Here is an 11,583-nt window from a genome sequence, read left to right on the forward strand (position 1 = left end):
ATGGAACATTAGGCGAGTCACTGAATCCTGTTTTGCATCAGTTTCTTCATATAAAATATAAAATACATTGGAGAAGGAAATGGCAAACCACTCCAGTACCTTTGCCAAGAAAACTCCAAATGGGTTCATGATGAATTGGCTACAACTAAAAAACAGTAAATGACAAAGGTAATTTTGGGAGAGGAAGGTACCAGCAGCTGGGAGTGAGAGCAGATCACATTAAAGATGATGCTTGAGCTGAGCTTCAAAGAAAACTAGAGATTCTCAGAGGCAAAGGGAAGAGAAAATATCCCAGTCATGAAGGACAACCAGGGAAAAGATGTGGGGATGGGTGATAGAATGTGATGTATAAAGAAAAACAAGGAAATGCCCTCCAGTTTTTTTTAGTACTTAATAAACTTAAGTCTTTGAGATCTAACTGGAGCAGGGAGCAGTGGTATATAATGAGGACATTTTAATTTTAATTTTAATTTTAATCTATTCCTGGGACCCACAACCACATTACACAAGACATATTAGTAAGAATCAATCTCCAATTCTAGTGACAGAATTCACTCAGAACTACAAGTTCAAGCAAATAGAACTCCAGTCCCTAGAATATTTAATTCATATGAAGACAGCAAGTCTGAGGATTATTATTATTTATCCTTTGTTTTGAAGGAGACCAATAACATCACAGGGTGATATATTGACTTGTGAATGAATTGAATTAAAGATGGCAGAGTTGCACAACGTCATCAGCTTCATTGCCTCTTCCAGAGTCATCCAAGTCTAGTGGTAAGGCAAATGTCAGGATGAATGCAGTGGATGACTTTGGTGTCTTTCATGTCTGACTAAACCTTAAGCACTACACAGTATTTGTTTCATCAACCTTCATGGTCATTGGAATAAGTCATTCTCATCAACTCTTCCACCAAGAGAAGTCTTCCCATGCTTGGTATAGACATCCCCTCTGACTCACCTATAGGTTTGAGGCCTGTCAGTTACCTTCCACCTGGTTTAGTCCCTCTAAGGTGGTTTATTGGAATGTGGCTATGGTGTATGCTATAGCTTCTTGGAGCCACAGATGAGAGTTAGGAGACAGGCACCAAAAGTGGTTAAGCAGTCCCAAAAAGGGCTTTGTAAGCCCTCATGCCAGAGGGGCTAGTCCTCCCTAGCTACCTGAAACCATTCTCTTTAATTTATCCATTCATCTATTAACTGGTGTGGATAGCATATATCCTGAAGCCTTAGTGAACCGTGAGTGTCTCTTCTCTTCATGCCTCAGCAAGCTGTTACAGTAATGTACAGATGGGTCTGCTTGTCACAAGTCTCTCTTCACTCTAGTCCATGCTTCATTGAGCTGCAGGATGATTTTTAAACATGCCAAGTCTGACCATGTCATCCCCCAACCACAGTCAATAAACTCCAGTGGCTCCCTATCACCTTCAGTCTAAATACAAAATGGTCTGTTAGGTGTCCAAGGCTCTTCATAATCTGCTCCCACTCTACCTTTCTAATTTTCTCAAGCCTTTTGCTCCACCCCACCCCCAAAATCCTTCACATATTCTTTGATTTATTGACACTGATTTCCTTGCTGATTTCTAATACCCCACCTCTCTGATCCCTGAATTTTCTCTCTCCCTTGCCTGGAAATCTCTTTCCTCAATTCTGCCTCCCCTTTTCCTTAGAATCCCAGCTAAAATCCTACCTTCTTTTTGAAGACTTGTTCAATCCTTCTCAATTTTAGTATCTACCTTTAGTTAATTATATCATGTTTATCTTTATTACTTTATTACCTATTACTCTGGCTGGCTGACAACTCTATTCAGCTCTGCCTCACTTAAATCCAATTCACGTGCAAGTCAAGACATCACCTAGGATGTCATTGGTCCTCTTCAAAATGAAGGATAAACAATAATAATCTTATTTTTCTTGTAAATAGCTTCTTTGTATGTCATTATTTACATCTTATTTTCCTTATTATATTATTAACTCCTTGAGCAGAGGGACTGCCTTTGGCTTTTTGTATCCTCAGTGTTTGGTACAGTGCCTGTGTGATAATGCTTATTGGCAGACTAAGACCTCTCAAATCTTAATAGTATCTTTCTGACTTAGACCTGACTTTGTGTTCTCACTACCTCTGATCTTTTCCATGTATTGACGTGTAGTCCTGACCTTTTCCTGGGCTACACTGCCACCCTTTCCCCCATTCTCAAGCAGGGAAAGGATTTAATCAATCAGCATGAGTGGTACTGCTTAGTCACGGCCCTTCCCAGATCAGGAGCCTTCACACAATCCAGGGGCAGAGCAGGACAGCATTGTAAAGTGTCCCTGTCTCCCCTACTGTAATCTATCCTGCACACCACTGCCAGACTAAGCTTCCTAAAATACCTCTTTCATCAGGCTACCCTCAGATATACTTGAAAACCTTTCAGTAGATCCTCAGTGTCTGCAGGATGAAGTCCAAACTCCATTCCACATTCTGAATTTCAAGGTTCTTTGCAATAAAATGCAACAATTATGACTATTTTACCTTTTAAAACAAACATATATCACCTAAAATGAGTTTAATGAGTAAATATATTCTCAAACAGCAGTAGGTAGATGGTATAGCAAATTGAAAGTTTCACTCAGAGTTAAAATCCCACTTCAGACTTATTACAGTTATATCTCTAGATAAATGACTAAGTCACTCTGTGTCTCAACTTCCCCATCCCACAAAATGATGTCATTAGACTCGATGGCTTCTAAGGTCTCTTAGAATCCTATGATCAAATACTAATCACTCATACACTTATTCAGTCACCAAAATGATTGTATCTCTATATTTGTGAAAAAAAACAGAACTAGCTCCAACAAACTTAAAAATCAAATTAAATTTTAATTTTAATTAAATTAATTGAGGCACTCAGAATTCTAAAAGATGCAGCTATGGGCCCAATGTAAAAAGGAGTTTCAAGATGCAAAGAAGAGCAGCCCCTGACTACCATACATGTTAAAGAATCAGTATTCAACTGAGCTTTATTATTCATTGCTAAGATGCCTAGAAGAACATTCATGAGTGTCCATATCTAGAAGAATCCTTTTCATTTGAGAAATAATACAGGCTATTCAAACTCTTCGATTCAACAATTTTAACAGTAATGGTATTTAGGGGGAAGCTGGGTAGCTCAGTGGATTGAGAGCCAGGCCTAGAGATGGGAGGTCCTAGGTTCAAATTTGGCCTCAGACACTTCCCAGCTGTGTGACCCTGGGCAAGTCACTTGACCCCCATTGCCTAGCCCTTACTACTCTTCTGCCTTGGAACCAATACACAGTATTGGCTCCAAGACAGAAGTCTTGGCTCCAAGGCAGAAGGTAAGGGTTTAAAAAAAAAACAGTAATGGTATTTAGACTACTATTCTCATAATTATCTTAAAAAGCCGAGGAGAAAAGTAGACTGATAGTGATATAAAATGCACCTTACTCATTGTGAGGATTTTCATCTACTTCATGAAATGCACAACTGCAGCATGTTGGAGGAAACAGGCCTACTAAAATGATATTGTTGTACCTTAAATAGCAATACTAATAAAGCCATTCTAGAACAAGGAATATTTGCTTCAATAGGCTGCATTAAAGGCAATTTTTCAAGAGAATAATAATGGGATAAGGCTTACTACTTCATATAGCTATCAAATAAAAACAAGGTAAAATGTCCTGGGAAACCAAGTTTTAGCATTTGATAGAACGTTGGAAACAGCTTGTGTCAAGAGGTAAAGGGGTCAACAAGGAGGGGTAATAGAAACAAAAAATGTGGTATAGTGGAGACCTCTTGAATTAGAAATCTAGATAACTAAGCTATAGTTTTCTATTTCTTTTCTCTTTCAACAGGGTTTTGTGACCCTAGGAAAGTCACTTAGCCTCACAGGTCCCAAGTTTCTTGGCCTCAGTCACTTCTTCATGACAGTAAAGGATTTAATTAAATGAGCTTTTGAGGTCCCTTTACAGTTGTAAAATTTATAGGATTTTATTTATATTAAAGGTTCACATTTATAGTTTTTCAAGATTCAAATTTTTGGCTGACTAGTTTTTGCACTTTATCTTTTGTAATTAATTTTAGCTATTAAAAATCCTAGAAAATCTTTTTGCTAGCATGATAAAGTAAATATTACTGTTTTAAAAATAACTTTAAAAGACTATAGTCAAGTAAGGCCAAATTGTTAATAGCAGGGGAATGTTTACCTTTTCAGCAGTTCATCTTTTTTTCTGTTATTATAAGTGTTTATAGTATGAATAGAAGCTTATGTTATCTGGAGATAATAACTCTACCCCACTCTCCACTGAGCAGAGTACAATATTGCTTTAAGTTCTCAGCATTTAATTTAAAGATGGATGCTTTTATTGGTGGAGTTGTGAATAGATTCAATCATTCTGGAGGGAAATTTGGAATTATATCAAAAGGGTTGTAAAACAACGCATACTTTTTGATCCAGTCATACCACTACTAGGTCTGTATCCTATAGAGAGATAAGAAAAAAATGAGAAAGAACCTACTCATACAAAAATATTTATAGCTGCTCTTTTTGTGGTGGCAAAAAAACTGTAAATTAAAAGGATGTTCATCAACTAGAGAACTGCTGAACAAATTTTGATATATGATGGTGATGGAATACTATTGTGCTCTAAGGAACGAGGAATAGGATGATTTCAGGAAGAGCTAGAAAGACATACATAAATTAATTCACAGTGAATTAAGCAGAACCAAGAGAACATTGAATACAGTAACAGCAATAGTGTAGGATGATCAGATGTAATAGACTTAGTTATTGGCCATACAATGATTCTAAGGGACTTATGAAAAAGAATGATATCCACCTCCAGTGGTGTGGAGTAGGAATGCAGATGAAAGCAGACAATTTTTAAATTGTTTATTTGGGTATATGTTTTGGGGCTTTGGTTTTATATTCACTGACAAAAATGAACAGTATGGAAATAAAATAAATACTTTAAAAAAAGAGGAATGTTTACTGGGAAAAAAAAATAAAGCAAGTCCAATAGCAGGTAATCAGGATGACAGCCGACTTGAAACAATAATAGAGGAAGAAAGACTAAAGGAAATAAGGATATTTGATCCAGAGGGGGAAAAAAAAACTAATGGTGCGGCAAAGAGAAAGAGCAGAAAAAAAGATAAGATTGTCATGTTAAAGAGAGATTAAATTTGTTTTATACTTATACTGTGTAGTTCTAGAAAATGTAAATAGGGCCAAAAGAAATTTTAAAAAGGCAGATTTCAGCCATCATAAAGACGTATCTGGAAAAGGAAAAAGTTCCCCATAATTGAAAATGTTGAAGAAGGGTTAGTTAAAATCACTTGTCAGGGATATTGTAGAAGGAATTCATGTATTCCTTAGAAGACTGGATTAGACTTTTGAGGTACATTCTCTCTCTAAGATTCTAGAATTGTCTATAAATTTTATGATTTAGTCAACTTTTAAAATAATTTCATTATCACTAGGAGATTTTCTAAAGAGGATGGATTTTATTTTTCAGTCAAAACCACAAAATAGTCTTTAGCTTTCTGTGGTATCCTCTTGCTTCTGCATTAATGGATAATAGTATAAATGGGAGGCAAGTAGACTAAAAATCATGCCATGATTATACAAGGTTGGATGCTCACTGGAATGAGCAAAGGTCTTGGAATCAGAAGACCTGAGTTTCAAGGTTACAGCTGAAGCATATTTCCCATATAGCCTCTATGTTTAGCCACTCTCAGTCCATGCTTCACATCCTATTAAACCATTTGGCAGGAAATCAGGGCCTAGATATCTTACCTTCTACCTTTAGGCAGCCTGCCTTAATATGAAGGTAACTAGTGCTGCTTCGAATTGAGATACTTACTGCCATTAAGCTTTTTAACACAGATCAAGATAGTTGAAAGAAGTGAATTCTCGAACAAACTATATAAACTAGAATAGTTTTTGTTATTGTTGCTGCTGTTAAAGAACCTATCTCTCCTCTATATTCTCATTTTTATTTCAGCCTAGTAAATGCTGAAGAAGGGGGAGAAAAGGGAAGAGAAGAAAAAGGAGGAAAAGGAGGAAGAAGACATAAAGAAAGCAGAAAAAAAGAAGCAGAAAAAGCAAGAAAGGAAAGAAGAAGAAAATGAGTAGGAGGAGAATGAGAAGAAAAAAAATTTTAAAGAAAAAACCCAGTAACATTCCTGGGGAAATGGTTATTATATCCTAACTATGGATCCTCAGGCACAACACATAAAATGGAAAGAAGATTAATCATTTCAAAATAAGGCTTGGAAGATGCCAAATGGCTATAGCATCCCTGGAATTATGAATATGGAATTTCTGTTTTACATCTCCGAACTTTTATGACATTTTAAAGAGAAAATGAGCAAACACGAATGAGTAACTAATCTATCAATCTACTACCATTTGTTAAACTGTGCCTCATACTGTGCTAGGCAGTGTGAACTTAAAAACAAAAGAGGAGTCCTTGTCCTCAAAAAACTTACTATCAGAGAGGGACAGTATGCACATGCCTAGGCATATTCAAAATGGATACAGGAGGATGAGTATGGTACTAAAGGCTAGATTAGGAAAGACCTCATGTTAGAAGAGGAGTTTTTTAATCATTTCTTTTAGTTTAATAAAGCCTAAAGAATCTTTAGAATAATGTTTTAAACCATAAAATACATAATATTATAATAGAAATTACATTAAAATATTTATCTATATTATATATACATTTAAAAATAAATATCTATACGATATATATTTTTAAAGCAATGTCATAGACCTCCCAAGAGGCTTTGCTATAGAAACTGGCATTTAAGTTTATGTTTGAGGGGAATTAGGAATTTGAAGAGGCAACTAGGTGGCACAGTGGATAGAGCATTGAGACTGGAGTCAGAACATGAGTTCAAATATAGCATCAGACACATAACTGGCTGTGTGACTCTGGGCAAGTCACTTAACCCTGTTTGCTTCAGTTTCCCAATCTGTGAAATGAGCTATGAAAGGAAATGTCAAACCACTCCAGTATCTTTTCCAAGAAAACTCCAGGAGTCACAAAGAATTGGACATGACTGATGATAACCCAACAACAACAAAATGATTTTAAGGGGTAGAGGTAAGAGAGATGTTGTTGAAGACATTGGCTATTACCAGTGGGAAAACCTGTAGATGAGGTATGGATTATGGTGGATGAGGAACAAGAAGGATGGTGACTAACTGCAGAGTGTTGTAAAGGAGAATAATGGGGAGTAAGTCTAGAAAAATATATTGATTCAAAGTTGTAGGAGGCTCTCAGTGACAAACAGAGCAGTTTGTTACTAAAGGTAACAGGGATTCACTAGAATTTATAACAAAAATGCTATATACATTTACCTCAACCACTTAGAATATCAATTGCTATTCTATGAATATCAAATTCAGTTTTTAATCTAAAACTAAATTAAAGAAATTAAGGTTTTGATGGAGGAACTTTTACAAAATTTACTCTTCTGCAAAGTGATTCATTTAATATTAACAGAAAAATAATAAAGAAATCATATCATGTATTACAACAATTACTACTGCTAGGTTTTTTTTTCCTTTATAAGTCATCATAGTCTTGGTATAACATATCCTCCTTTGTCTTTGAAGATAAGGCTAGCAATTCTCCTTCCGTGGGTTGTTTTTCTAGGCCTGGTGAGGGATTTGTACAAATCCAATCATAGGCTCTCACCCATTCCTCCTTGTGACAAAGAGCACACAGTTGTGAGACAGCTGCCTGGGCTTAAGGCAAGGGGTTCAGGCCTTCATTGTCATAGACCCAAAGGAAGCTAACATGGCACATAGCTGAGTTTCATTAGCCTGGCTTTCTAACCAACTGATCTGAATGGATTGATTTCTTTCAACTAAACTAGGTATCTGGGAGTTGAACAATTAGATGTACCTTCGTTCCCAAGAATAGAAATACAAATTATTATTAGTGAGATTTAAAAAGAAAAGTAAAATATAAGGAATAACAATTGCAAAAGACATATAATTTTTCCATTCCACCTGATTCCCTTCATATCTCCTCTTTTCTGTAACCTCCCACCAACACAAAAACAAAATCTCTGCTCTTAGGAACTGGGAAAATGTATTCTAGCCAGCCTCCTAGAGTTGCTATATGGATAAAATAAGACAATATATCTTAAAGGGCTTTGCAAATTTTAAAGCATTTTGTAAATGGTATTGGCTATTGCTTTTATTGTAAACTATAAGACTACAGACCAATGGATCTAATACTGTGGTACTAAATTGTTAGTTTTCTTCTTACAGAGTTATAGAATTATAGTCATAGAAATGAGAATCCTGGGATTATTAAAACATGGATTTTTGGGGGTGGCTTCAGAAACCATCTAATCCAATTTCCTCATTTTATAGAATAGATAACTGAAGCCCCCAAATTTTAATGATTTGCCTAAGAATAAAGAGTTATTAAGTGACAGTGGCTTTAAAAAAACGATTAGATTCCTTCTCCAAATCCAGACACAGTTCCTTTTCTACCATACCATGGTTATCTAATTTGAAGAGATCTCTTTAGAAATAAAAATAATAATAACTAACATTTGTATAGCACCTACTAGGTTCACAGTGGTTAGAGCACGAGTCTTGGAATCAAGAAGCCTTCCTTCTGGCCTCAGATACTTATTAGCTCTGTGACCCTAAGAAAGTTATTGAACCTTGTTTGCCTCAGTTCCTCAACTATAAAAATGATCTGCGGAAAGAAATGGCAAACCACTCCAGTGCCTTTGCCAAGAAAACCCCCAAAATGGGGTCACAAAGAGTTAGTTATGATTGGAACCGCTGAACATTACGTTGCATTACATTACATTATATTACATTAGATCACGTTACATTCCATGCCAGGCTCGGTGCTAAGTGCTTTGCAAATATGACCTCCCTTAATACTCATAATAATTCTGGGAGGTATGTGCTGTTACTATTTCTCTTTTACAGAAGAGGAAACTGAGGCAAACAGAGGTTAAGTGGTTTGCCTAGGGTCACACAGTTCAGAAGTGTCTGAGGTCAGCTTTTTAACTCAGGTTGTCCTATTTCCAGTCCCAGCCCTCAAGACAATTGCACTACCAGATGCTTTTATGGTGAAGAAATGGAGGTCTAGAGACATGAACTAATTTGTTTAAGATCATGAAGCATTTAAGAAGACTTAAGTCTTCATGGCAAAAAAAAAAAACAACTCTCCTTCAAAAATAATATCTTATGGTCATTACTCACCTGCAGGAGCTTTGGGGTGGTTTCTGGCAGTACAGATCAGGGCAGAGAATCCAGGCAATAACTCTAAAGAACTGCCTGATGTTTAAAAGGGATTCTTTCTACCCTATAAAGGGAAATAGCAGGTATAGAGACACTCTTGAAAGAGGAGGTGCATTTGGTCACTGGTCAGCTAGCCAAAAACATAAACCCACTTGGAAACACAACAAATACTTCTGAATATCATTTCTCAGCCTCGGGCTATGGGCCCATGATCACCGGATCTAGCATATACTGTGGGTGGCATTTGGCAGAAAGGCTAAGTCATTAAATAAGATAGCATAGAAAAGTTAAAAACTAAAATATGGGCATTAGCGACCGCTTAGTGGATTTCCTCACAGGATGTGAGTATTGAGTAGCGTGTCTGTCCTGCTACAACTGACAATATTTAGCCTACTTATTTCCTATGAATGAAACAGTAGGTAAAAGAGCAAAGGTTACCATTTCATCATGAGAATCCATACTTGTGTATTACTTTAAGGGTCAGAATATTAGTCTCCCCAAACAAATCCTTCCTGCCTTTGAGATTACACACCTTTCTTCCACTAATTTCTCACCAGTCAATACTAGCCATGCTTAGCCTCAGGTGTTGGACAGCACACCCCTAGATCCCTCAATAAAGCTAATTCTGATAGACATCCCAAAGTGCTTGCTATTTATATGGCACTGAAGAAGCCCTTAATAATCATCTTTAATAATAATCTTTTAAAAGGTAGTTCTTTGCTCTTGTTGTTGTGGTTATTCAGCCACTATGTCTACGTTTTTATGACCCCCTTTTGGGGTTTTCTTGGCAAAGATACTGGAGTGGTTTTACTTTTTCCTTCTTCAGTTCACTGTCCAGATGAGTAAACTAAGGCAAACAGGGTTAAGTGACTTACCCAAGATCACACAGACAAGTAAGTGCCTGAGACCAGATTTGAACTCAGGAAGGTGAGTCTTCCTGACCTCAGGTCAGGTACTCTCTCCAATTTGCCATTTAACTTGAAGTCCTACATCACAGTATATAATACTTTACATTAGCTATAAGGCCATAGGTATGGAATTATATAACTAAAAGTTAGGGGGGAACACTATTACCTGAAAAAAGAGTTATATCCCATTTTAAGAAAACTTGCTATTCCCCCCACCCACCCAAAAATGAGCCAAATAAAAGTGAACTAATTTGCTTCACAAAAACATTCATGTCCCTTTTATAAAAGGAAATACCACATGCTTTTATGGTCATTTTCTTAGGTTTAAAATTTCAATTCATATTCAAAATTTATTTAAATTTATTTTTACATTTCAATTTTACATTTAAAATATAATTAATTTAAACATATATGTTTCACTTTTAATACTAATAATTATTATTCTTAAACACTGGTTGGATCCAGCAATTTGATAATCTATCATTATTAAAACCATAACATTATAGAATCTCATGTTGATTATGCTGATACATCACAAAATCAGCTGAACATTTTGCAGACATATTTAGAAAAGAAGGAAGTAAAATCCAAATAAATACAAGCTTGGAAAAATCTGAATATCACAGAGTCTTGAAATGTTATGAAGGAAAGGGCTTTATATTTTCTCCCCATCTTTCCTTCAACAATAAACCAACTACACTTTTTTATTCTTAGATGAGACTTTAAACAAGATAAATAAAGGTGGAGGCAAATTATTTTAAAAAGGCATTGTCAGATAAGTGAGTTTCATTAGTTCTCTTGCCATGATAATTAATGTCATATTATGTAAATATGTTTTGTCACTACACTGATATATAAGAATATGTTGATATAATATACTAATATAATATGATCTATCAAATATAAGATATAATTTATTTTTATTATTATTATTAAATATTGGTTTTTTCTATATTGCCCAGAGTGGAAGTACAAAGGCTGTTCATGGACTTAATACCATTCCAACTGGCATGGGAGTTTTGTTCTCTTTCCAACCTAAGCTGACTCAATCATCCGTAGGCAACCTGGTGGCCTCCAACTGCCAGGGGCTCACCATATTGGTCCTATATTGTGCAGGCAGCCAATTGGCATAGCTCTCTGCAGTTCAGAATTCCAGAGCTTACAAGTTCCACTGGCTTCAACTTTTCCACTAGGTGGGATGATTGGCATACTCCACCATGTATGGTTAAACACAATTTTTAAGAAGTAGATGTATTATATAAAATAATCTACACCCTTTCGGCTAAATAGCTACATGATAAAATAATCTACCCATGTGAACATTCCAAGGATGTCAGTTTACACAACAACCAGAGTTATTTTTAGATGACAGAGTTTTTTAAAGACATAATTAA

At 35.9% G+C, this 11,583-nt stretch overlaps 1 protein-coding gene across 8 annotated transcripts in view; it reads right to left on the bottom strand.

The window, feature by feature from the left end:
* The window catches only part of AKAP6 (A-kinase anchoring protein 6), a 616,970-nt gene that overhangs the window by 403,822 nt on the left and 201,565 nt on the right, over positions 1–11,583 (bottom strand). The window lies entirely within an intron of this gene.

Source organism: Monodelphis domestica, chromosome 1 (genome assembly GCF_027887165.1).
Source record: "Monodelphis domestica isolate mMonDom1 chromosome 1, mMonDom1.pri, whole genome shotgun sequence".
NCBI lineage: Eukaryota > Metazoa > Chordata > Mammalia > Didelphimorphia > Didelphidae > Monodelphis > Monodelphis domestica.